The 25,981-nt window shown below is 42.5% G+C and overlaps 1 pseudogene; it reads left to right on the forward strand.

Annotated features, from left to right (window-relative positions):
- The window catches only part of LOC134586266 (uncharacterized), a 28,755-nt pseudogene extending 13,305 nt beyond the window's left edge, over positions 1 to 15,450 (forward strand).
- Positions 15,451 to 25,981: the final 10,531 nt, after the last annotated feature.

Genomic DNA, 25,981 nt, shown 5'->3' on the forward strand with positions numbered 1-25,981 from the left:
GGGGTTAACGGTAAAAGAAAACTTTAGAAAAAAATTTAAAAGTGTAGTTGTAATTTAAAATTTAAAAGATAGTGTAAAATATTTAATAAGAAAATTAAAAGTTTAAAAACGGGTTTTACAAGGTAAAAAAAGTTTTACAAAGTAAAAAATACATTTAAAAATGCTCATTAGCACTACACTTGGTACAAGCTAGCGGAAAAATGATCCCACGCTAAGGTTCAAAATATGCCTTTTGAATTACCCTGGATTGTCTTCTTTAAGAAATGGTATGCCTTTATGGTGTAATTGGATTATATAGCCTTGTAAAATACTCTAAAATGGGACATGGACACAGCGTAAAAATTCAAAGTTTTGAAAAAAAATGGAATGGCTGTGTCTCAAATGTGCCCCTTCAATGTCCACATATACCTGGCAAAGGTACATACGGGGGTATTGCTGTACTCAGCCGACATAGCTGAGCAACATATGACGTAGTATACAGTCGTAGTACACATAAGGTTTGCAAAATATACTGCGCAAACTCACTTTGTGTGTCAAAAAGGCAGAAAAAATGCTTATTACCACTACACTTGGTACAAGCTAGCGGAAAAATTATCCCACGCTAAGGTTCAAAATAGGCGTTTTGAAATACCCTGGGATGTCTTCCTTAAGAACTGGTATGCCTTTATGGTGTAGTTGTAATATGTAGCCTGCTCAAGTGCTCCAAAGTGGGACACGGAAGCATCAAAACCCTCCATGAAAATTCACACTTAAAAACCTTAACTTGTTACGTCTCTTTTACAGCAGTGTAACTTCACAAAATAGTGTCTAGGTCATACATTGGGCATATTGTTTTACTCAGAAGACTTAGCTAAGCATAATATGGGGGGTTTGAACTTAGTGGCACATATGAAATGTACAAAATGCCCAGCAAAAATGTAATCCGTATGTAAAAAATGCCCAAAATTATTTTTTACCACATACTTTGGCATATATTGGTGAATAAATGGGGGCATGTTAAGGCACAATATGCACCATATGAGATACCCTGGAGTGTCTACTTTTACAAATGGTAGGCCTTTGTGGGTTTTTTTTTTTTAACAGTCAAACTGCTATAATACCCCAAATTGAAGCATAGGCCCATTAAATCCGCCTCTCAAAATTCTACTGTAAATGTTGAAACGGACAGGTCTCCTATATGGCACTGTAGCTTCACGAAATAGTGCCAAAGACATACAATGGGGGTATCGTTGTACTCAGCAGAAGAAACTGAACACAAAATAAAACTTTGTACAGGAATAACACACACCAACTTTACAAAATACACATGAGAAGTTCTTTGTTATACGTTTGGGTGCCAAAAAAAACCCCAAAATAAATTTTACTCCAATATTTAGCAGAGATTGGCGGTGAAATGGCTACGTAGAAAGTGTCAAAACAGCCTTAGGACAATAGCCTGTGATGTCTACTTTATATAAATATATACTTTTGTGTGCCAATTTTGTTTTCTTTTATGGCTATTAATCTTACAAGACAAACATACCAAATTCTAAAATCGCTCCACATTAAAAGTTTATTTTACTCCTTGTGCTTTGTGACCTGTAACTACCAAAAAAAACTTAAAATCCCAGACACATTATATATTCTGTAAATCAGAACAACTAAATAAATGTATTTTTAATTACTTTCTTTAACCTGCACTTACTAGGCACACATTATTATTGCAAAAACTGTACAAAAAACACATTTCTCTTTTTTTTTTCATTTTTCTGTATTTTTTTTTAATAATAAATAAGCATTCAACATATATATGTTACATCAAATTAAAGCCCTTTATGTCCTTTAAAAAACATTATATAATATGTGTCGGTGCAATAAACGAGAGAGATGGAAATTGCAGTTGAACGCATACAGCAAGAAAATGCAAAAATAGTTTGTGTCATTAAGCGTAAGACAAGCTTCTGAAGCTGTGTCCTTAAGGGGTTAATGGTTGGACTAGCACGCCCTTAACTGCTGGGGCACATCTACAGCAGTAGGGAGAATGGCAGCTAGATAGGCTGGTATGACCATGGAGACGTGCCTCCAAGGGAAGAAGCCCGCTCTGTCCAATCTAGCTATATTATTTCAGCATGCATATTATGAACATTTGTCATGGGGTAACAGGCTACATGACGTCATACATAGCGGTCAATTAGAGCATGGCATTGTAAAGTTGGAGCACAGTTTTATAGTCAACATAATAAACCTGTTTAGGTCATCATATATTGGTACCTGGAAGAGGTCTAACATAATAAATCTACGATACATGGTATTAGTTAGTTATGTGCTTTATGTAGTATGTGAGATTAACTTTAAAGGCATGTAAGTAAAGTTTAATAGTAACTAAATAAAAGCAGCAAAAAAATGAAAATAAAGATTCCCGCTGGAGCTAGAGACAGTGTTGCGCCTCTATGCCACCTTAGATAGGGATTAAAAAGGTGTAAATCTAAATAATAACATGAGCTGCTTGCAGATTAAGTAATGCTCGCAAGATGGCAACCGCATGAGATCATACAGAGCGAGAGTAGGAATGAGCTAGTGTAATTTTTGCCTTTCAGAGTTAAAATAAACTTTGCATTGAATGGTCCTGTGCATGGGTTTGCTTAGCCAATGCCCATTAATGGCAGGCTGCTAACACCTGAAAACATGAGTCCACCTTTCAGTGTGTGAGGTCACAAATGCCTGCATGCTCCTGCATCCCGCCGACAGACAGGCAGCAGAGTCCCTTAACCTGCCCCGGGCCTCTGGGTATTCCTAGTGCTCTTGATTGTTGCCACCAAGAGTGTACCATCCGATAAGGCGACTTGTGAGCACGGACTTGTCCTCCTCCGGAGTGCCGCACAGAGAAGCAGAGATGAGATGAGAAGGCAGGTTTTTGGTGTTGTCGAGCTGCAGTATGCTCGGATGTCTCTCTGTAAGCACGTCTGGTTCACTCGGCAGTCAGGCCCCCCCCCCGGTGTTGCATTTTTTTCAAACAACAAATAAATATTAACACTAACTTTGGCCAGTGTTTGTGACCAAGTGGCTCCTAAAAAAGACTGGACATACCCCATTTACAATACCTTGGGTTGTCTACTATTTCAAATGGTATGCCATCATGTGGGTAATTCTCATTCATTGGCTACCATACGGTCTCAAAGGCAACGTAACCAATCTGGCGAATTTCAATGTGAAAACACTGAAAAATGTAACATGCTATATTTGACCCTGTAACTTCCCAAAACACCATAAAACCTGTACATAGAGGGTGCTGTTTTATATGTGAGACATCGCTGAATACAAATATGTGTATTTTATTGCAGTAAAAGCAAACAGTATTATGACATTCACAGTTAAAATGTCACGTAGAACTAAATCTTTAAAAAAAAATCTTATTTTCTCCAATTGTTTTATATTTTATTCATATTAAATTATGTTTCATACCTAAATATTCAATGTTAAATGAAAGTCTTGTTTCCCCTGAATAAAATTATATATAATAAGTGTGGGTGCACATAATATGAAAGAGGTGAATTACATCTGAACAGACATATAGAGCAAATTCCAGGTTTTGTTTACGTTTTCTTTTGATCACAACGTGTACATTTGGCTCAGTCCTTAAGGGGTTAAAATACCCTATGGAGCATGGCATGGTGAATTTATGGGATGACATGGAGCTTATATGGGGGTATGGTTATGGAAATAATTTAAAGATAAACTCATGTGAGAAACCAGTTCGTGTTACTGAGGCACCTCTCAAGCCACGTTCCAACACAGAAAATATTATGACTGTTGTATTTGAGGTACTAGATGTTCCTGCGACATATGTTGCAATCCAAGCAGTTTTGACTCTCTATGCCTCAGAAAGGATTACCGTCGGTGTGGTGGACATAGATGATGTGACGCACACAGTCCCTGTCTTTGAAGGATACTGTGTTAAACATGCTGTGCTAAGGCTTGACCTAGCAGGAGGTGATCTGGCAAGACTATCTAATGAGAATACTAAACAAATGGCGTTTTCTCTGTGAGTACATCTGAAAGAGAAATTGCCAAAGAAATGAAAGAAAAGGTTTGCTATGTAGCTCTTGACATAGAACTGAAGATATGTAAGAATCCAGAAGAATTGGAAGACGAATACAGGCTTCCAGATGGAAAGATTATCACTGTCCAAAAGGAGAGGAATAAATGTCTAGAAACACTGTTTAGTCCATAAAGAATTGGAGTAGAAGCACCAGGAATTGATACAATGTGTTTTGACAGCATAATGAAGTATGACATTGACTTCACGAACTCCCTTTACAGTAATGTGTTTAATGTCTGGAGGATCGAGCATATGTCCTGGACTTGCTGAACATATGACCAAGGAACTGACCACATTGATCCAAGCAGAATCCCCACTTAATGTTCTCATGACTGCTGCCCACTACCCACCTCCCATTGCCCTCCGCAAATAAACACAACACACCATAATTATGGGTAAGGGCAATGGCCACAGCTTTATTTACTTATACGGCTTCCCCATCAGACAGCTTCCACTTCCATATCCATGAATTCATATCAGCCTGCCTACTGCCATCATCCTTCCATATTAAATGAGCTGGCCAGGAACACCGCCACCACAATGTCGACCTTGCTCACCTCCTGTCGGCATCGCGCCCCCCGCAGCCAGCGACAACTCCACACCAGACTGTAACCCCAGGTTAAAGATATCCAGCCCTATGTCTGATAAGTGTACTTCATCTCTCCTCATTAAATTCGAATTATCCCCTTCCAGCTCCACGTGATGGACCACTATCCCACGAGACCTCGAACAAACCTGGCGACCGTCATGCTCAATTTTGGACCAAATAAGTGTGAGGTCCCGAAAGAGAGCTATACACCGGGCCAAGTCCTGTTTAATCCGAAATATAAGATCTATAGTCCGGTCCCGACCCAGGTCATTTCCCCCAACATTGACCACTAACTTCACAGGCCCCAAAACAAACCTCCGTAATTCCACACATTCTGTGTAAAACTGCCCCCAGGAGAGCCCTAGAATGCCTCGCCACGAACCCTTGCCACTTCAAAAGGAAAGCCTAGGTTCCTCCCGTAGGACCTTTGCTCTGCTCTGCGCGCTGCCCAATAAACAGAAGAGTGACCCAGGATCCAGACAAAGCGCGGGGGACCTACGAGAGAGAAAATTACAACAGGTGTGGTCGCATTTATAACCAATAACTCCCCGACTCCCATCTGCCCAAACGCTTAATCGCAGACTCTGAAAACCCTAACATGTCTGCTTGCATGGCAGCCCCAATACGGAAGGAGTGGGCTGAGTATCCCGACACGTCACCACCGCCTGACCACAAGACTGCCCTTAACCTATCGGAGAACTGATATCTAGTTAACGGAGACCCATCGCTATGAACCAGCAACGACACCACCCAACTAGGTCTGACAGCTGTATAAGCTACCAACAACTGCACAGGGCAGAAGGGGCCCCCAGTAGCCCCTATCCGCACCCGCGGTTTTTGACCGCCGGACCAGTAGCTCCACCGCCAAATCCAAGCAGGAATGGTGTCCTCTTCTTCAGACTCTCTCCCAGAGTCCGAATCAGGCTCTCCCCGAAAGGTGCTGGTTCTCCTGGAGCTCCTGCCCGCATATGGCCGAGTTCTCAGTCTGGAATTGCCTCCTCCGGGGTTTCCGACCCACCGGAGAGGTTGTGGAGGCGGGGCCTGTGACGTGGCACTTCCCGGACGTGCCCACGTCACGGATGTGCCCACGTCATGTACGCGCCCCGCGGCGCTGCGACCGCTGTCGTCATCCTGTGTCCGTGCGTCCGCCGCGGTGACGACCCGCCATGCAGCCATCTTGGGTCCTCACCTCAGGTGCCTGGTTGGAGCGCCCACGCCTCCTGTTCGCCAGGGGGACCTCTGGAACCACAGGAACAATGGGCATACCGGATGGACCAGACTCCACGCTCCGCTCTCCGCGCCAGGTACTGCTCCTCTGCACCGGACTGGGGGATAACTGCGTGGGAGGCCTTGAGTGCCCGGCCCTCCGACCGTCTGCAAGGGGATCATCTGACGTCCTGTCCGTCACTGCAACTCCCGATCTTCCTGCAACGCCGGCCATCACCTCCTCTAGGGCGCCTGAGCCATGAGACTCCAGGTAAGTCCTCAGCAGCTCAACCAGTGACATTGTGAAGTAGCCAACTGTGATGTAATTCCAGTAAAATACAAGTTTAGCAGGCTAAGATTGCCACAAGGCATATGTATGTATATGTGTTTGTAGTATCAGTTAGTTAATAACACGTAGCTAAGATACTGTCATCACTGTACTGACCAGGTGCAGGAATGTAAGAACTGGAATTACGCGTCCCTCTCCTTTGTATCAGATGAGCCACGTGGTTAGACCGGATGGATGAGTTTAGACTCTATTTATTAAATAGGTTAAGGGTATGTGTGGGTGTAGTTAATTGTGGGAGGAGCTACAGTGCTATATAAGGAATGTACTCTATGTATTCAGTACTCAGACTTTGCTGTATTTTGGTGACGCTAGTCCCTCTGAGTCCCGATCGGTGATCCAATAAAGAATCTCTTCCTTCCTGAAGAAACCTGTGTCCATCTCTCTGTGCTTGGCTTCCGTCAGTTTCTCCGGTATCATTTGGTGCATTGGCCGGGAAGCTCATCGTTCAACGGTAGCTGAGAGGCAGAGGCGTGAGACGGTCTATCTTTGCCCACGTTCTCTACGGCTGCACCCCTGAACTTCTGCGTGGACCTCCCTTCGTCTCGGCGCCACTGGTCTGTTGTCCAGGAGATCATCGGCCTCTACGTGAGAAGTGCTGGGGTGTCCCCGTCGATGAGTGTGAACTCAGGTTCAGGAACGAGGAGGTAAGACAACTGCTGTTTTAGACGGCAGGACCCACTAGGGGTATACCGATTGTGCGGTAGGCCCAAAGGGGTTTTGAATCTGTGTATCTGCCCCCTCTGTCGGAGGGAAGGAGCGAAGGCGCACCGCTCGATCGAACGCTCTTTAGTCAGACCGTTTGATTTGGTTAGTCAGGCGGGGTCCTGGTGTAAGATAGCCCTAGCCGGACACCGGTGTCTTGTCTAGACTAGCGTTCTAGGGTGTATATTACGTTCGCTAGGTCGGAGGGACCGGGAGACTAAGCGGCGCCTGTGTAAATTCGGTTCGCTAGTTCTCATCCTATCTGGGCTAAGTGGGAAGGCGTGTAAATTTGGAACCCACTAGACTTTTGATAGTGCGACTAAGAGGCGCCTGTGTAAATTCGGTTCTCTAGCTCGCTATATATGTGGTGATTGGGCAGTGTGGCTAACCAAAACGGGTGTATATAGTTTTAGGTAGTCCATTCAAGGTACTGGCCAATAGTTTAGTTGGGAATTGTAAATGTGTTAACGATTGTTTTAGTAAAGTGTATATCTTGTTAGATAGCGCGAGCTCAGCCGTCTAGCGAGAGTGTTAATAGTGTGTTGCTGTATTATAGTGCACGGTACCATAACCCTGTATATTTACTGACATTATATAATAAGTACTAATCATTGTCGTCCATTGCATGTTTAACACCATAACCACTAATAATTGTATTGTGACCTTAACTTGTGCTTTGACCTATGCTAACCGTACTGTAACCGCTATTTGTAAAAGACGATGTTACTGGGGTGTGTTATAGACGGGTAATTCGTATATAGAGAATTATAGCGTGGGTGACTGTATAGTTACGCCAAAGGGCATAATATTGATTATATAGTGACTGGTGTAACAGCTGTGTGTGTACGGGAATTCCCTGAGTGTTTATTGTTATTGTGTACGTTTCACTTGGTAACCGTACCACGTGGTGCTGTTGCCAGAGGAAACGGGTGTGACTGTTGAATAGTACGCGTGTATAGTATTCGTTGTCGACGACGTTCCATTGTTAAGTATGGGTGCGTCGCAGTCAACGATTCCGGATCCCTTAGGATGTATGGTTAAGAATTTTAAAAAGGGATTCAAAGTTTGTGATTTTGGGGTAAAGATGTCTCCTGTACGTTTGGTCACTTTGTGCACTAGGGAGTGGCCTACTTTGGTTGCGGCATGGCCGCCACGTGGCAGTTTGGATCCAACTCTGGTACAGCGCTTACACGTGGCTGTATCGGGTAGGCCTGAACTTTACGGCCAGTTTCCTTATATTGACTGTTGGAGACAGGCCGTAAATGACTCGCCAAAATGGCTCCGGACATGCCACGAGGAGCAGTGTCGCCTCATGGTAGCTAGGACTTGCTCGTCCACTAGGACTGGTGTTAGGCCCATTTTGGACACGCCCCCTGAGTCCGAGATCCCTTTGCCGCCCCCTTACTTTCCGTTAAGAAGAAGTGACGCAAACGCAGGAAGTCCTGTAACCCTTCCCTCATTACCCTCATCCACTTCCGCTTCCTCCTCCAGTACAGGATCCACCCCCCCTCGTACTAAATCTCCCCTTCCGGAACCAGAATCCACCCCCATTAGAAACGAATATCCTGATTTGGCGCCACTTCAGACTTCCGGTCAAGCTTCATCTAGCTCGGCCCGAAGTGTTCTATTCACTACCTTTTCCCAAAACCAACCTCCCACATCCCCATACCCTATCTCTCCCCGACCGGAACCCATGACTGACGCTTCCCTACGTAGCCCCATCCAAACCCGACAGTTGACTGGTGCCCAACAATTAAAGCACTATCAGATGCCTCTTCGTCTGAATCCCGGGTCAGCTTATATCGATGCCGCAGGTCAAATGGCACACGCTGACCCTGTCTTCGTATATGTCCCTTTCACCACTACCGACCTTTTAAACTGGAAGAAGTGCTGAAAGACCGGTTCTTAAAAGTCGACTCTGTACATTGGGAGGCCACGTAGTAAAACACCAATTCCTTTATATGCCTGAATGTCCAGTCCAATTGCTGGGACGTGATATGCTATCCAAATTACAAGCGCAGATTACGTTCCTACCAGATGGAACAACATCTTTAAAGTTTAATGGACCTTCAGGTATTATGACTTTATCCGTACCAAAGGAAGAAGAGTGGCGACTTTATACAGTGTTGACTAGCCAAAACCCTAGGAGTGATGAGACATTGTTTAACATACCAGGAGTTTGGGCAGAGAACAACCCACCAGGACTGGCCCGCAATATTCCACCAATAAAAATTGAACTGAAACATGGGGTTTATCCAGTGAGCCTAAGACAATATCACATTCCGCAGAAGGCTAAGAAGAACATCCAATCCTATCTGGATAAGTTCATACGGTATGGTATCCTAAAATTCTGTACTTCCCCCTGGAACACCCCATTGCTGCCTGTTCAAAAGCCCGGTACAGATGAGTATCGACCTGTACAGGACTTAAGAGCAGTCAATGATGCGGTTGTTAGCATACATCCAGTTGTACCCAATCCATATAACCTGCTTGCTTTAATTCCGGGCGGGGCTACTTACTTCACAGTCTTAGATCTCAAAGATGCCTTCTTTTGCCTCCGAATTGCCGCAGAAAGTCAATGTATTTTCGCTTTCCAGTGGGAGAACGCTGTAACGGGCTCAAAACGCCAAATGACTTGGACAAGACTGCCCCAAGGGTTTAAAAATTCACCTACCCTATTTGGTTCAGCCCTAAGTCAAGATCTATTGGATTTCGAGTCTATCCCAGGAGAATGTGTATTGTTACAATATGTAGATGACTTGTTGATAGCAGCAGTTACAAAAGAAAAATGTCAGCAAGCAACGCACGATCTACTACACATTCTCTGGAAGGCAGGATACAAGGTGTCTAGAAAGAAGGCTCAGTTGTGTTTGCCAACTGTCAAGTATCTGGGATTCCATATCTCTGAAGGTCAAAGAATTATGGGGCCAGAGAGAAAAGAAGCTGTCTGCCAAATACCAATACCCAAGAATAGAAGACAAGTGCGAGAATTCTTGGGGGCAGCAGGCTTCTGTAGGATATGGATTCCCAGCTATGCGATACTAGCAAAACCTCTGTACGCAGCCATCAAAGGTACAGAGCACGACCCCTTCTTATGGACCCAAGAACAGCAAACGGCATTTGAAGATGTGAAGAAGGCTTTGATGAGTGCCCCAGCATTAGGTCTACCTGATCACACACGACCATTCTACTTATATGTACACGAGCAAAGAAGAATGGCTGTGGGAGTATTGACACAGTACTTGGGATCATGGCAAAGACCTGTTGCCTACATGTCTAAGCAACTGGATGCAGTGGCCAGCGGACTTCCACCTTGTCTAAGAGCCGTAGCTGCAGCCGCCCTGCTAGTAGCTGAAGCCGATAAACTCACTCTGGGTCAAGAACTTTATGTACGAGTCCCACATGCAGTACAGACGTTGTTGGATTACAAAGGAAATCATTGGTTTAGTAATAGCCGTATGACCAAGTATCAAGCAATGTTGTGTGAAAACCCAAGAGTGCATTTAGAGACTGTAAACACCTTAAATCCAGCTACCCTTTTGCCGCAACCTACTGAAAGTCAACATGATTGTTTGGAAGTAATGGATGAAGTATTCTCAAGTAGACCAGATCTTCGTGATTTTCCCATCCAGAACCCCGATGTTCAATATTACACCGACGGCAGTAGTTATGTGAAAGAAGGGATCCGCTATGCAGGATATGCAGTGACAACAATAGACAAGGTGATAGAAGCTCGGCCACTGGCGAAAGGAACATCAGCACAAAAGGCAGAATTAATAGCACTAACACGAGCGTTACAATTGGCTGAAGGTTTAAGAGTAAATATCTATACGGACTCTAAGTATGCGTTTTTAACCACTCATGCCCACGGAGCTTTGTATAAAGAAAGAGGACTACTGAATTCAGAGGGCAAAGAAATCAAGTACGCAGCTGAAATCCTACAACTATTGGAAGCAGTGTGGGAGCCGAAAGAAGTCGGTATTATTCATTGTCGAGCACATCTGAGAGGTGATGGTGATGTAACCAAGGGAAATCGGATGGCAGATAGTGCAGCTAAGCGTGCTGCTGAATCAGGAAGACAGGAGTATGTGGGGCATATAGCTGCTCTTATACCAACTCCACTGTCCCAATGGACTCCAGTTTATACAGCTCAAGAAGAGGAGTGGTTAAAGACTGAACCGGGAAAGTATTTGGAGAACAAGTGGTATCAGCTAGAAGATGGAAGAATAGTCATACCAGCATCACTAGCGGTAGAAATTGTCCAAAATTATCACAACGGGACACATTCTGGGAGAGACAGTACTGAAGAATCTCTCAGGAAACATTTCTACATACCAAGATTGTCCAACTTGACTCAGGCCATTGTACGCAGATGTGTAACGTGTGCTAAGAATAATGCAAGACAAGGACCAGTAAAGCCACCAGGAGTTCAGTTTATGGGGGGACTCCCCATGTCCGATCTACAAATAGACTTTACAGTAATGCCTAAATCGGGTGGACATCGTTACCTGCTGGTAATTGTGTGCACCTATTCAGGCTGGGTAGAAGCATGTCCTACTCGTACAGAGAAAGCAGGAGAAGTTGTAAGATTCCTGCTACGAGAAATAATACCCCGATATGGACTACCCTGTTCTATAGGATCGGACAATGGTCCAGCTTTTGTTCATCAGTGCCTACAACAACTGACTCATATGCTTGGTATAAAGTGGAGGCTTCATACTGCATATAGACCCCAGAGTTCTGGTAAGGTAGAGAGAATGAATAGAACTATAAAGAACCAGTTGGCTAAAATGTGTCAGGAAACCCAACTTAAGTGGAACGTTCTCTTACCCATAGCTTTATTGCGAATCCGCAGTACCCCTACCAGAAGGATGGGCCTCTCTCCTTTTGAAATCATGTATGGGCGACCACCTCCCGTACTTGGTAACTTAAGGGGGGACTTGAGTCAGTTGGGAGAAGGAATTACCCGGCAGCAGGTTGTAGAGTTGGGTAAGACTATGGAGGAGGTACAGAAATGGGTACAAGATAGATTACCTGTGAATATTTATCCCCCTGTTCATAGTTATCATCCAGGAGACCAAGTGTGGATTAAAGAGTGGAATAATGTACCGTTAGGGCCCAAGTGGAGAGGTCCTTATGTTGTTCTTTTGTCTACCCCTACAGCAATAAAAGTAGCAGAAGTGACTCCGTGGATACATCACTCCAGGGTTAAACCAGCAGCAGTCGATTCTTGGCAAGTTACAGTAGATCCAGAGAATCCCTGCAAGATCCGGTTGAAACGCACTACTCAGTCGGAGTAACGAGGAATTATTGTGGATTACAAATTTTATTGTTACAGGTGTGAGTGAGAAGGCCATAATAAAGCCTGTCCGCTTACCATCACATAGTGTATAAGCCAGGAAAGTCTCGAAGGGACACCTGTGAAGACGAGCAGAACTCCATTCCCTGCAGCCCTCACATCCTGGAAGCTGAGGTTCCATCGCACGGACGAAGACTGAGGATGACGGCGAAAGATGTGCTTTTGATTGTGTTTATTTATATGTGTTTTTATATTCAGGAAGGTAGAGGTACCGACACTCCTAGCTGTGAGGTATGCATTAAGACTACGAGAACAGGTAACCATATTTCCCAAACCCTAATTTGGCATTCACAATACGAATGTAAAGGAGAGGTATCAAGATGTAGATACCTAAATATAGACTATAGTGTGTGCCATTTAGGAGTAGGAGAACCTAAGTGCTTCAGTCCGGAGTATCAACCTCGTACAATCTGGTTGACTCTCAGGAATGGAGATCCTCAGGGGACCCTAATTAATAAAACGGTGTTAGAATCCGTACATTCTTCGGGTGTTCTGCTATTTGATGCGTGTAAAGCGATATCGAGTGGTAGAAAGCCGTGGAATGTATGTAGGGATCTTAGATGGGAGAGGACGTATGGGTCTAATGATAAATATATTTGTCCCAGTAGCAAAAATAAATATGTAAGTCCTAGATGCCCAAATAGAGATTATAACTTTTGTCCATATTGGTCTTGTGTGGGGTGGGCAACTTGGGGACAGACAGTAGACAAAGACATGATAGTGACTAAGTTGCCGACTAGCCCTTATTGTAAGTCTATGGAATGCAACCCAGTCCATATACTCATTAATAACCCCGACAAGTTCTTAGATAAGTATGGAAATTTATTTGGGTTTCAGATATACGGGACGGGTTTAGATCCTGGGACATTATTGTTTATAGGAATAGAGACTGATACGGTATCCTCCCAGACTCATCAAGTATACCATTCCTTTTACGAAGAGATGAGTATAGATAATAAGATCCCCCATAACGCTAAAAACCTGTTCATTGACCTAGCTGAAAGTATTGCCGGTAGTCTTAATGTTACCAACTGCTATGTGTGTGGAGGTACTAACATGGGAGACCAATGGCCTTGGGAAGCAAAGGAGGTAATGTCCGGTTCTGAGGCAGTTGACCAACTAATATCTACACAAGCCGATTATCATTTGAGTGTTAGAGGTAAATCTGAGTGGAGATTAAAGACCTCCATCATAGGTTATGTTTGCATAGCAAGGAAAGGAATAATGTATAATACTTCTGTAGGAGAATTAACTTGTCTAGGGCAAAAAGCTTATGATGATGATACAAAGAATACAACTTGGTGGTCGGCTTCAAATGTCTCAGAACCATCTAACCCGTTTGCTAGATATGCCAATTTAAAGGATGTGTGGTTTGATCTATCCATCACATCTACCTGGAGAGCCCCAGCAAATTTGTACTGGATCTGTGGTAAGAAAGCCTATTCGGAGTTGCCACAGGACTGGGAAGGGGCATGTGTGTTGGGTATGCTCAAACCATCCTTCTTCTTGTTACCGATTGAAACAGGTGAGACTTTAGGTGTTAAAGTGTATGATGTGAATCATAGGAAGAAAAGGGGACCCATAGAGATAGGCGCCTGGGAAGATAATGAATGGCCTCCCCAGCGTATTATAGATTATTATGGGCCAGCCACGTGGGCTGAGGATGGTACCTTTGGTTATAGAACCCCTATTTATATGCTCAACCGTATTATAAGATTACAGGCGGTGGTTGAGATTATCACAAATGAGACATCACAAGCGCTCAATCTTCTAGCGAAGCATAACACCAGGATGAGGACAGCAGTGTACCAAAATAGATTAGCCTTGGATTACCTTTTGGCAGTAGAGGGAGGTGTATGTGGGAAGTTTAACCTAAGTAATTGCTGTCTTCAAATAGATGACGAAGGGCAAGCAATAGCTGAGCTTACTAGCCATATGGTTAAACTAGCGCATGTGCCTACTCAGGTATGGAAAGGGTACAATCCAAGTAGTTGGTTTGGTAGCTGGTATGAGTGGTTTGGAGGGCTTAAGGCAGTGGTAGGTGGAGTCCTACTGATTTTACTGTTGTGTCTACTCCTACCGTGTCTTATACCCTTAGTAGTTAGGTCTGTGCAAAGCCTGATAGGAAGTATAGCAGAGAGGAAGGCTGCTGCACAGATAATGGCGATATATAAGTATAAGGCTCTAGATCAAGGAGAACCAATGCAGGAAGATGAGTGTTAAAAGATTCACATCATAAGATAAGTCTGGTCTGGTTCATGGTAACCTGAGGTATATGCAAACCAAGGTTAAGTGATGCCTCAAGTAATTGTGAAATATCAGAGGCATCAAAGGGGGGAATGTGATGTAATTCCAGTAAAATACAAGTTTAGCAGGCTAAGATTGCCACAAGGCATATGTATGTATATGTGTTTGTAGTATCAGTTAGTTAATAACACGTAGCTAAGATACTGTCATCACTGTACTGACCAGGTGCAGGAATGTAAGAACTGGAATTACGCGTCCCTCTCCTTTGTATCAGATGAGCCACGTGGTTAGACCGGATGGATGAGTTTAGACTCTATTTATTAAATAGGTTAAGGGTATGTGTGGGTGTAGTTAATTGTGGGAGGAGCTACAGTGCTATATAAGGAATGTACTCTATGTATTCAGTACTCAGACTTTGCTGTATTTTGGTGACGCTAGTCCCTCTGAGTCCCGATCGGTGATCCAATAAAGAATCTCTTCCTTCCTGAAGAAACCTGTGTCCATCTCTCTGTGCTTGGCTTCCGTCAGTTTCTCCGGTATCACAACTAATTAGAATGCAGTCTTAATTAATCGCTAATAAAGAGTAGTAGTTCAAATATTTTTATTTTATTTTGAGAGGAGACAAAAAAAGCCAGAGACCTTTACTGTCCTTCTGGCCTCTGGTGAAACCCCTCCCTGCTCATCACCTTTTATCCCCCCTTTTGCAACATTGTATCCCCTCTGACCATCCCCCTTACTGCTGGCCAGCAGTCATGCCCTCCCTTCCTTTTAGTCCAGGGAGTTACTTTTGTGAACCCAATTGTGCAGTATGGAAGGGAGGATCCATCTTGACTTCTCTATCTGACTTTCAGAGAATTTGGATCACACAGGCACATTTTTTGGAAACAGTACCAAGTATTGTTCATAGAAAATGCTTCTAGATTGGTAAATCACAGCAGTATGTGAATAAAAATAGTTTCCGCTTTATCTTAACCATGTTGTTTTCAAACTAAATTCTTCTTTGTTTTAGGTCAGGTGCCTTTAGAGCAGAATCAGATGTAATTTTAATTAAAGGACCAATGATAGTTTATGACGTCATAGCAATCTAATTTTAAAGGGGAACTGTCACATTCCATGATTTATAATAATATGTTTACTTATCCATATATTTAACACACATGTATTTGTAATATGTCAAAAAGTAACATCACATCCCATTTGCAATCTAATTACTCCTTTCCATTCCTCGACTTGAGTGGCAATAGCACTTCTTGCCGGTTTCTTTGTGTAGCGTGGCCGAGTGGGGCTAAGGGGTGGAATGAGACACATGGAGGGCTAAGGAGGTGACACGTGGAGGGGTGAGGGAGAAATGAGACACATGGAGGGACTGGGGGGGAATGAAATCAATGGAGGGGCTTGGGGGAAGGAGACTCATGGTGGGACTAGGCGGGAAATGAGACCCATGGAGGTGGTAGAGGGGGGATGAGACACATAGAGAGATTGTGGGGGTATGAGACACATGGAGGGGCTGGGGGAAGAATGAGACCCATGGAGGGGTTTGGGGGAATGAGACTCATGATGGGGCTAGGAGGGAAATGAGATCCATGGAGGTGGTAGATGGAGGACGAGACACATAGAGAGACTGAGGGGGGATGAGGCACATGGAGGGGCTGGGGGAGGAATGAGAAACATGGAGTGGCTGGGGGGGAGGAATAAGACCCATTGAGCAGCTGGTGGGGGAAATGAGAGACATGGAGGGGCTGGGGGGAAATGAGACATGGAGGGGCTGGGGGGAAATGAGAGACATGGAGGGGCTGAGAGGGGAAATGAGGCACAAGTACGGGTGGGGGGGGAATGACACCCATGCAGGGGATGAGTGGGAAATGAGACCCGTGCAGGTGCAGGCGGGGATGAGACACAGTGCGAAATGAGTGTGAAATTAGTCCCATGGAAGGGCTGGGGGGAGGAGTCCCTTGAGGGGCTGGGGGTTAAAGAAACACATGTAGGACCTATGAGAGAAAAGAACACACAGGGTAGGTGAGGGGGAGAAACACACACACACAGAGGGGATGGGAAATGGGAACAAGAGACACACAGAGGGGCTAAGGTTGGCAAACAAGAGACACGCAGAGGGGCTTAGGAAAAGGAGAATGAGACACACAGAGGGTCTTTGGGGAAAGAGATACACAGAGATGATGGGGCGGAAGAAAGTGACACAAAGGAGCTGGGAGAAAGAAACAAAGGGGCTGGGGCTAAGAGACACAAAATGGGCTTGGGGAGAAAGACACACAAAAGCGGATGGGGAAAAGATACATAAATGGGGCCTAGAGAAGGGGAAAAAGAGATACACAAAGGGGCTGGGAGGAAGTAAAAGGTACACAAAGTGGGTTTGTAAGACACAAAGGGAAAAATGGGGGATACGATACATTAAAGTGGTCAAGAAATTCAAAAGGCACAGAGAAACACAGGAGAAGATGCATTTTTTTTGTGGGGCAGGGGATGCATCTTCGCTTATGTCTCCTGATCTCCCTGTAACTCAGTTCTTCAGCACAGTCTATGCCGAAGAGTTAATTGGCAGGTAAAAGAAAGACATATTTTTAAAGTGACACTGTAGTCACCAGAGCCACTACAGTTTACTGTAGTGTTCTGGTGTCTATAACCTGTATATAAGGCAAATCAGCAAGCCATTACTCTAACCAGGGTAAGAGAAAGATTATGGTAAATAAACAAGCTGCATCACATCAAAAGTGAGCCAGCATAGAAAATACCATACAGGTATGGTAGGTGCCAGTTTCAATAGAGGCTTTCAGTAATGAAGTGGCACACACAGTGATCAAGCATCAGCATTAATATTTGTTTTAACCACTGTAAACTGGAAAAAACTTACACAGTAAACAGCATGAGTCTGAAAATTGAGGCAAGGATGAGAGAGAATAGTCCAGATTTCAGGAGAGATCTGCTGTTTATAGTGTTAAGCAGTGGCGTACCTACCGTGTACCTGTGCTGCTCCCCTCCTGCCTGTGTGTAGCATGGCCGAGTGGTCTGTCAGGAAGTGACCATGATGCAGCCCTCCCATGTTCCTCCTCCTAGGGTGACCCAAGAGGTGGCCTTCTGACTGGGTTTTTAAATTTTAAAAATATGAATAATTTGTGAGTGTGTGTGTGTCCGTGAGTGCATGTGTGTGTGTGTCTGTGAGTGTATGTGTCTGTGAGCGTATGTGTGTGTGTCTGTGAGTGTGTGTGTGTCTGTGAGTGTGTGTGTGTGTGTCTGTGAGTGTATGTGTCTGTGAGCGTATGTGTGTGTGTCTGTGAGTGTGTGTGTTTGTGTGTCTGTAAATGTATGTGTATGTGAGTGTGTGTCTGTGAGTGCATGTGTCTGAATGTGTATGAGTGTGTGTGTGTGTGTGTGTGTCTGAGTGTGTGTGGTGTGTGTGTCTGAGTGTGTTTGTGTCTGTGAGTGTGTGTGTGTGTGTGTCTGTGAGTGTGTGTGTATGTGTATCTTAGTGCATGTGTGTATATGAGTGTACGTGTGTGTCTGTTAGTGCATGTGTGTGTCTGTATGTGTGTGTCTACATGTATGTGTGCCTGTATGTGTGTGTCATCTGTGTGTCTATGTGTGTGTCTGCATGTGTATCTGAATGTCTGCATGTGTGTGTTTGTGAGGGGCGGTGGCGTGTGGCTGGTGGGTCAATTTTCGCACTGGGGCCCCATGGTTTCTAGTTGCGCCTCTGGTGTTGAGCTAGTGAATGTCAGGTCTCTGTGAATAATTGATACAAGAGGTATTTATGGTACATGTAAAGTTCCCAGTATTCAAAACAACAACAACAACTCAGAGCTGTTTATGCACCCAATGTGATTTATACTTAAAGATAACATTTTAATGGTTGGTAAGGTAAAGATTGATGCCATAGATAGGACATTTATAGATAATGCAATCAGGAATGATGAAATACAGCATCACATATAAAGACCAGATATCCCTGTAGAGGTTGACTGAGGATTTCTCTGGCAAGGTACAATTATAACATTTTAAAATCCTACTGATGGCCCCTACCACAAACCCCACCAATTACTCCTCCCAAACAAACCTCTTGATACACTTACATTTACTTACAGACACACACATAGATACAGGCAGACAACCACAGATACACAGTCCTGCAAAAGGACACAGAGGCAGAGACATATAAATACATAGCCACCCCCCACAATGTCTTTGTGGATTTGGATTTTAGGAAGATTAGTTGATAAAGGTCTTAGAGGTCAACAAATTGGTGTTTGTCAAAAAAATCACTCCACTATTCTGTAGGGAAATATTTCATCCTAAATCAAACTCACCTATTTACCATTTAATGAGCAGAGAGGGATTAATTTGCATTGAAGACATCTATAAACAAGCAAGTTGGAATGACTGGGTAAAAAAAAAAAAGTGTTTGTTGAATAGTAATGTATAGCTAGTTCCTGAAAGTAGTAATGCTGTGGAGATCTTCATTTATCGTAGCCTACTTCACATTTATTTTTTAATCTCGGTGGAGCATACAATGTGACTCAGAATCAGTGGTCTCGGAACATTAGGTCAATCTATCCATTTCAATTAACAATAGACTGACTGTGAGTACAGGTGTTTTAATGCAGCCAACAGAACATTACTATGGACATTGTGGCAGGACCAAGGAAAATAATCTATGAACCACTGTGCTATTACTAATATAATTCCCACTTGTTTTTTTTATATGAAGTATTCTGTTCAATCACATTTCTATGGAAAATTATATTACTTGCTTTTCCTTTAAAGGGACACTCCACTGCCCAAATACAAAATATAAAAATCACTGCTTAGTAGAAAACCCACAATGAAAACTTGCACGCATTTAATTACGTATTTTTTTCATTGGAGTATATTTAAAAACAGCTTGCAAAACTTTCAGTCCTCTTGTCTGCTGCCTTTACAAGCTCCCTCTTTCTAACCCCACCCAGACTTTATTTGGCTGTCCAATCACAGATTTCCCAATGTAGCTCAATGAGAAGTCTTTGTAAAGCAGGTGCTCTGGGCAATTGCTGCCTCTTGAGGTCACCTGCATTGAGCTAACCAAACTAGGAAGTGACATTACCAGTTGTCTGCTTAAAAGCAAGAGGGGTGTAACCAGGTTAATTTATAAAAGGGTCACTTTCTATTGAAATCTGCACTTTTTGTAAAATGAAAAAAAGCTTTTCAGCAAGCTAAAGTTGTTTAGGGGTCTGGAATGATATTTTAAAGGAACACTGCACGGGTCCACCAGCGCTGGCTCTGCCCCCTTTGTGACATAATCAAAATGGCCGATTTTTAGCCAATCCAATGATTTCCTGTAGGGAAACAACTACATTAAGCTGTAGTTGTTCTGGTGACTATAGTGTCCCTTTAATTTCATCTAAATTTACTGAAAAACTGTTTTCGTTTAATAAAGAAATATAACTTTGTATTAAATTATCTCATTTCTGCAATACTTTTGTTTGATCTCCTACCATATTGATATAAATTTCTATTTAAATCCAGTAAACAATAATAATTAAGTACAATATCTGCCTGCATACATTGCAAATATAAAACACTTGACTAAGTCTACTACTACACAGTCTACTACTACACTATATCTGTGCCAAGTTGTGAGAGAATTGCACATTGGTGGTAGCAGCACAATTTTGTCCACCTATATATTAACCTTAAGCGCCTGAATACACAATATAACTATCTCTATAAAACACTTTACATCTTCATTAAACTCATTGAGATGAAATCTTCATTTTCGTTAGTGAAAAATTGTATGTCACATAATTATTTGTTAAAAAAACAGTATTGCATAAAACTAAACAACTCTGTTATGTGGTGTAAAATATATATGTGTAAATAAAACCAAAACTGCTACAAGGATTTTCTCTTCTGAGTAGAAAATATTGTAAAACATACAGAAAATAAAGTGTAAAAAGTTTTTTACACTATAAAACACATTTATTACATTTAAATATGTGTTAAGTCATGAACTTTCCATTCCATGACGGTTTGTTTTAGAATATTTTTGACATCCTTACTTGAATGTATTTAAGTAGCCACTTGGAAAAGAGCGGTGGAAAGTTGGCATTGATTCTATAGCTTTAATAAGTACAAAGTACTGTACAGGTGTTCAATCCCTAGAGCATCAACGGTCCTTGTGCTTTAATTAATGCTTTTTAGAATTACCCTGAACTGCTGGCAAAACTTGAGAGTCTGCAATACACACGTTTGTGTCATCTAATTAGAGATTGCATCCTGTTAAAACATTTCCGTATGATAGTGTAGACAAGGGACACTGACAATAGCAGTAATCTCTAGTACTTCCTTCTGGGATGTTTCTCAGACAAGTCTATAAGGGACATCCCTGTCCAGCCATGATAATACATTAAGAAACAGATCCTTTAGTGAAAACAAACATTAAATCTCAAGGGAGCGTATTGTGTATTTTTAGTAAATACTGTTTATATTAGGCAATCTGATAATCTGATCATTTACTGCAGACAATATAAATATATATATATATATACATATTTAGAAAAAAATATTTAGTGTTTACTAATTGTTTGTTGATACTAATCAGTGGTACCTATTGCTATGTTGCTGAACTACAACTCCTATGATTTTTTGGCCATCTACTGTATTCAAGCAATTCTGGAAGTTGTAGCCAGTTTGCATCTGGCACGAGGCTCCGGTTTGAGATCCTTGCTTTAAAGGGACAAGCATCATAAACACTACAGGTTATCATAGAGACTATGGCACAATAATCCTGTCCCCGCACTCTCAATTTATAAAATGACACAGCTTTGTAACTCTTGACATGCACATATTCGTCCTTTGGTCACTTACCAAAACTTTTACCAGATAACCCATAAGGACACAGACACAATATTTTTCCTGGAAAAATTATTTCACAGCTTTATTAAAATTGTATAAAACAATGAAGGTCATTGTCATACATCTCACTTGACATTGCCAAGTAAATCCATCCAACCCCTTAACAGCACTATACACACTGACAATGAATCCAACACTATTTAATAAGTAATTATAAACATAAACATACAATAAATGACATAACACATAACGCGGCCACAACGGCCACAACATTACCAACTTTTTAATATTGTAGGGGTATTCCCAGATACCCAAACACCCCCAGGATGTAAGCCACCAACGAGCTCCAAACTACCAAAACCAATTTGAAACAGTTAAAGGACCACTCTAGGCACCCAGACCACTTCAGCTTAATGAGGTGGTCTGGGTGCCAGGTCCCTCTAGGATTAACCCTTTTTTTTTTATAAACATAGCAGTTTCAGAGAAACTGCTAAGTTTATACTGAGGGTTAATCCAGCCTCCAAAACCTCTAGTGGCTGTCTCACTGACAGCCGCTAGAGGTGCTTGCGTGCTTCTGACTGTGAAAATCACAGTGAGAGCATGCAAGCGTCCATAGGAAAGCATTGTAAATGCTTTCCTATGCAACCGGCTGAATGCGAGCGCGGCTCCTGCCGCGCATGCGCATTCAGCCGATGACGTCGCAAGGAAGAAGGAGAGGAGGAGTAGAGCTCCCCGCCCGGCGCTGGAGAAAGAGGTAAGTTTAACCCCTTCCTCCCCCCAGAGCCCGGCGGGAGTGGGGCACCCTCAGGGCACTCTAGTGCCAAGAAAACGAGTATGTTTTCCTGGAACTAGAGTGGTCCTTTAACCAATCGTACTGACTAGAACCATCCTGCCTACCAATCCGTCCTACCACCCAATTTACCTTTCCAGCCCCCTGCCGCCGTGACCAAATGGGAGAAAAAATTAACAACCCCCAAGAAATTAGGGAGGGAGGGTGGGACAACCAACAGGTAAGTAAGGATTAATTAAAATGGCCCCTTTGATCTAAAATGTCTGTTATTTATTTGAATCTGATAAAACCCCACCCCCACTGCAACCATAACCAATTATCAAGCAGCATACTGTCTGTGCCAGCCTCCTAGCTATGTCAAGGCCCAGTCTTCCTAGCTTTGCTGGTCCCTGAGCTGCAAGCCCCCGACAGAAGCTTTGCTTCTTAAAGGGACACTGTATGCACTCAGACCACTTAAGCTAATTTAAGTAGTCTGGATGCTGTGACCCTTTTGCACGTAGTGCTGCAATGTAAAACATTGCAGTTCCAGAGAATGTTTACATTGCAGCTCTTAGTCTGCCCTCTGTGGCTGTCTAACATACAGCCACTAGAGGGCTTCCAGAATTCAAACAGACTTTTGGTCCGTTATCTGACACTGGACGTCCTCACGGCCCTCCAGTGTCCTATTTTCCATATAGGAAAACATTGAATAATGCTTTCCTATTGGGAGGTCTAATGTGGGCGTGGCCATTTCTGCGCATGTGCATGCGCATTAGGCCTCCCCAGCCGGCGGACATCGGCGGGGAGGAGCGTGGGCGGAATCTGACCCAGCGCCGAGGGACATCAGCCCCACGGGAGGGGGGTGTGAGGGAGGGGGGACCTATTAACCCTATAGTGCCAGGAAAATGGGTTCGATTTCCTGGCACTATAGGATCCCTTTAATTTAGTTGTCCTTATGCATGCTCATATCAAGCAAATCAGCCTGTGCATTGCCAGGAGTGAGCACAAATACACATATACACAGCATGATTACCTTTTATTCCTTGCTTGGCTCAGAATGTATGTGCATGCACTCTAAGCAATAAACCAGTATTCTAATGATTTACTCCTTAGAAATATTTTGAAGGCCAAGCAACCTTAGATTCCTTCAGAATCAAGAAAGGTAGAGTCATTGAATACAAAATAGACTGATAATGGGATAGTTTTAAAGTAAAGTGCAGATACATGTACTCCTTATCCTATTCTATAATTTTGCTGGCTACCTTCAAATATTATATTACTGTTACTGGTACAATCAAAGATCCTGTTACCCTGTTTTTTGTTTCAAGCTTTAAACGACTATAAAATACTACAGAGACTGGAAAGTATATATTTTTGGTTTTGGGATTTTTAATTTTTTACATACCGTACCTTTATTGCTTTTCCTCTTCACGCCTACCTGCAGCTTCTAAGGTGTCAGTATAACAGAAAAAGGAGGTGGGGCTTTTTGAACGATTTGACCTAAATTGTAGTATTGTGAAAGTTGAAGTTTCACTAGTAATATGGCATTAATATGACGTGCACAGCCGCCTCTCCAGCATAGTTGCTAACTTACACCTACCCTGAAACCCCATTAAAACATGAACACAGCTTTTTACTGTTGGAAAATATGTGTCCACAGCTTTATAAAACTTCTAATTTAAATTATAACAAAAAGGGTCATTGCCAACAAATCCTTAAAATTTAAAACCAACATCCCCCCAAACATAAAATACCCTGGCAATTACCCAATGCAGATAATAACACTATAAATAACACGGTAACACGGCCAAACGGTCCTATTTCCATCTTACTAAACTGTAGGGGTGTACCGAGACACCCCTACACCCCCAGATTCAGAGCCACTTACAAGCTTGAACTTAAAAAACAACTTTAAGACACCTGACTAATCCACACTAAATCTAGACATGCCCACTTCCTAAGCGATCTACCCCTCCCCCCAATTTAACCTGGCCATTCCCCACGACTGTGAATAAACGTGAAAAACACAGAACTATCAAACAAAGGTGGAGGAAAAAAGTTTGGCCATGTCTAGTGGCATCATGACCATATGATGTGATAGTTGTTATGGTGCTTACACTGTCCCTTTAAGGGTCCAGAGTTGTTTATCAACCATTGCAAATCCACTAATAAATAAGTAGCTTGATCATTAATATATTATATTCATATATTCTTGTACAGCTCTAATAATATAGAAGCAGATGAGAAACCAAACTTTTGCCAGAAGCAGATGCAAAAGGGGTCACAAAAATCAATATATACTGACTGGTGGATTTGTAATATTGTATGCTCCTATGATGTTATTTGGATATTGAAGGCATGCATAGCTGAGAAAGACCCTTTGATATCTATCCCCTTCTATGTTCTTATCTATCAAATTATTATATCAGTTTCAAATAATCAGCCACAGGCTTGTTTTGAGAACTTTTTTTCTGTAGTTCATTATCACCTCTTTTGTGTATTCCATTTTCCCACAATCCATTTGCCAGACCTCACCAATTTTGTGTACTTGAAAAAAGGTGTTTTGGTATTATGTGGATAAATGAAGGTCTCACAGGGACATTATACAACCACAGCAAAATTTTGCAATTCTGGGGTCAATAATGCTATATGCAGAAAACTAAAACACTCTACGATAACAAAACCTGACTGTTTTTATTCTGGTTCCTAGAGCCCAGGTCTATTAACACTGGTTAATAGATTTCTCTGATTTATGATTTATAACGCAGAAATTCACTAAAATACACATTGACTGTGAAAAGCTAGAGTTTGTTGCCAGAGAAATTATTAGTACAGACCAACACTCAAAACTACTCTGCTGACAATGTACATCTGCCCCTATAGTGTGTACTTATTGTTGCTTAAAAGTTGGAGACCAATATAAAATGAATACTATAGGAAACACATCTTATTTGAAGAACAATCCGATGCTCACAGAAAAAAAAAAGTTGTGGTTTTAGACAGTAAGTGTTTGGAAAAACATGGCAACGAGTTTTGGACGCACTGTCAGCACTCAGAGCTTAAAATTTTAATCAGTTGAAAATGGTTCCATGTGTACTGTTTTCCATGTGTACTGGGCACCCTTCATGGATTACAACCAAACAGCAGGGGGGTTCTACTTTCCTTCTTTTTTCCAATTCCAAAAATGCTTTGCTGAAGTTGTGCTGTAAGAAAATTGAATGTAGCAACGTGTTTACAGGGCAAAAGCCAGGAATTCGCTTTTAAAAGCTGAGTTTTATTGAATTATTCTACAGAGATGTTTTAAAAGGTTGAGATTGCAAAAATGCACTTAGAGGTAGAATGTCCGCACTGGGAGATTTTCATAAGCATGAAGTGATGCAAAGTGCAGAGAATGTCAAGTTCTCATTATCACATTAATACACTTACAAATAAATGTTTTAAAGCACCCTTTTACAGGTAGGAAGGAAAAAAATATTCAAGAGAGTCTCTCTTGTTCACAAATATAGTTCTGCATGGTACACAGATATACCGGGGGCCTTATATAAAGAGCCTACCCTCTGCCTTTTGCAGCAGTCCTCTCCTGTTTGTACATTATAAAACTCATTTATTAAATCCGGATGTCCCCTAAATTCTCATCCTGAAGCTCATCTTTAACACCCTGTCCTATTTCTTTAGAGTTAAGTAAAGGTCTTGACAGGTGTATAGTCGCCATTTGGGCAGTCGGAATCCAGGACAAACCACCCCCATAACCTAACCCAATAACACACAGACACTAAGTATTATGGGGAAATTTGTCCACAGCTTTATTAACCAATAATAATAATAATAATAATAATAATAAT

Source organism: Pelobates fuscus, chromosome 2 (genome assembly GCF_036172605.1).
Source record: "Pelobates fuscus isolate aPelFus1 chromosome 2, aPelFus1.pri, whole genome shotgun sequence".
Lineage (NCBI taxonomy): Eukaryota > Metazoa > Chordata > Amphibia > Anura > Pelobatidae > Pelobates > Pelobates fuscus.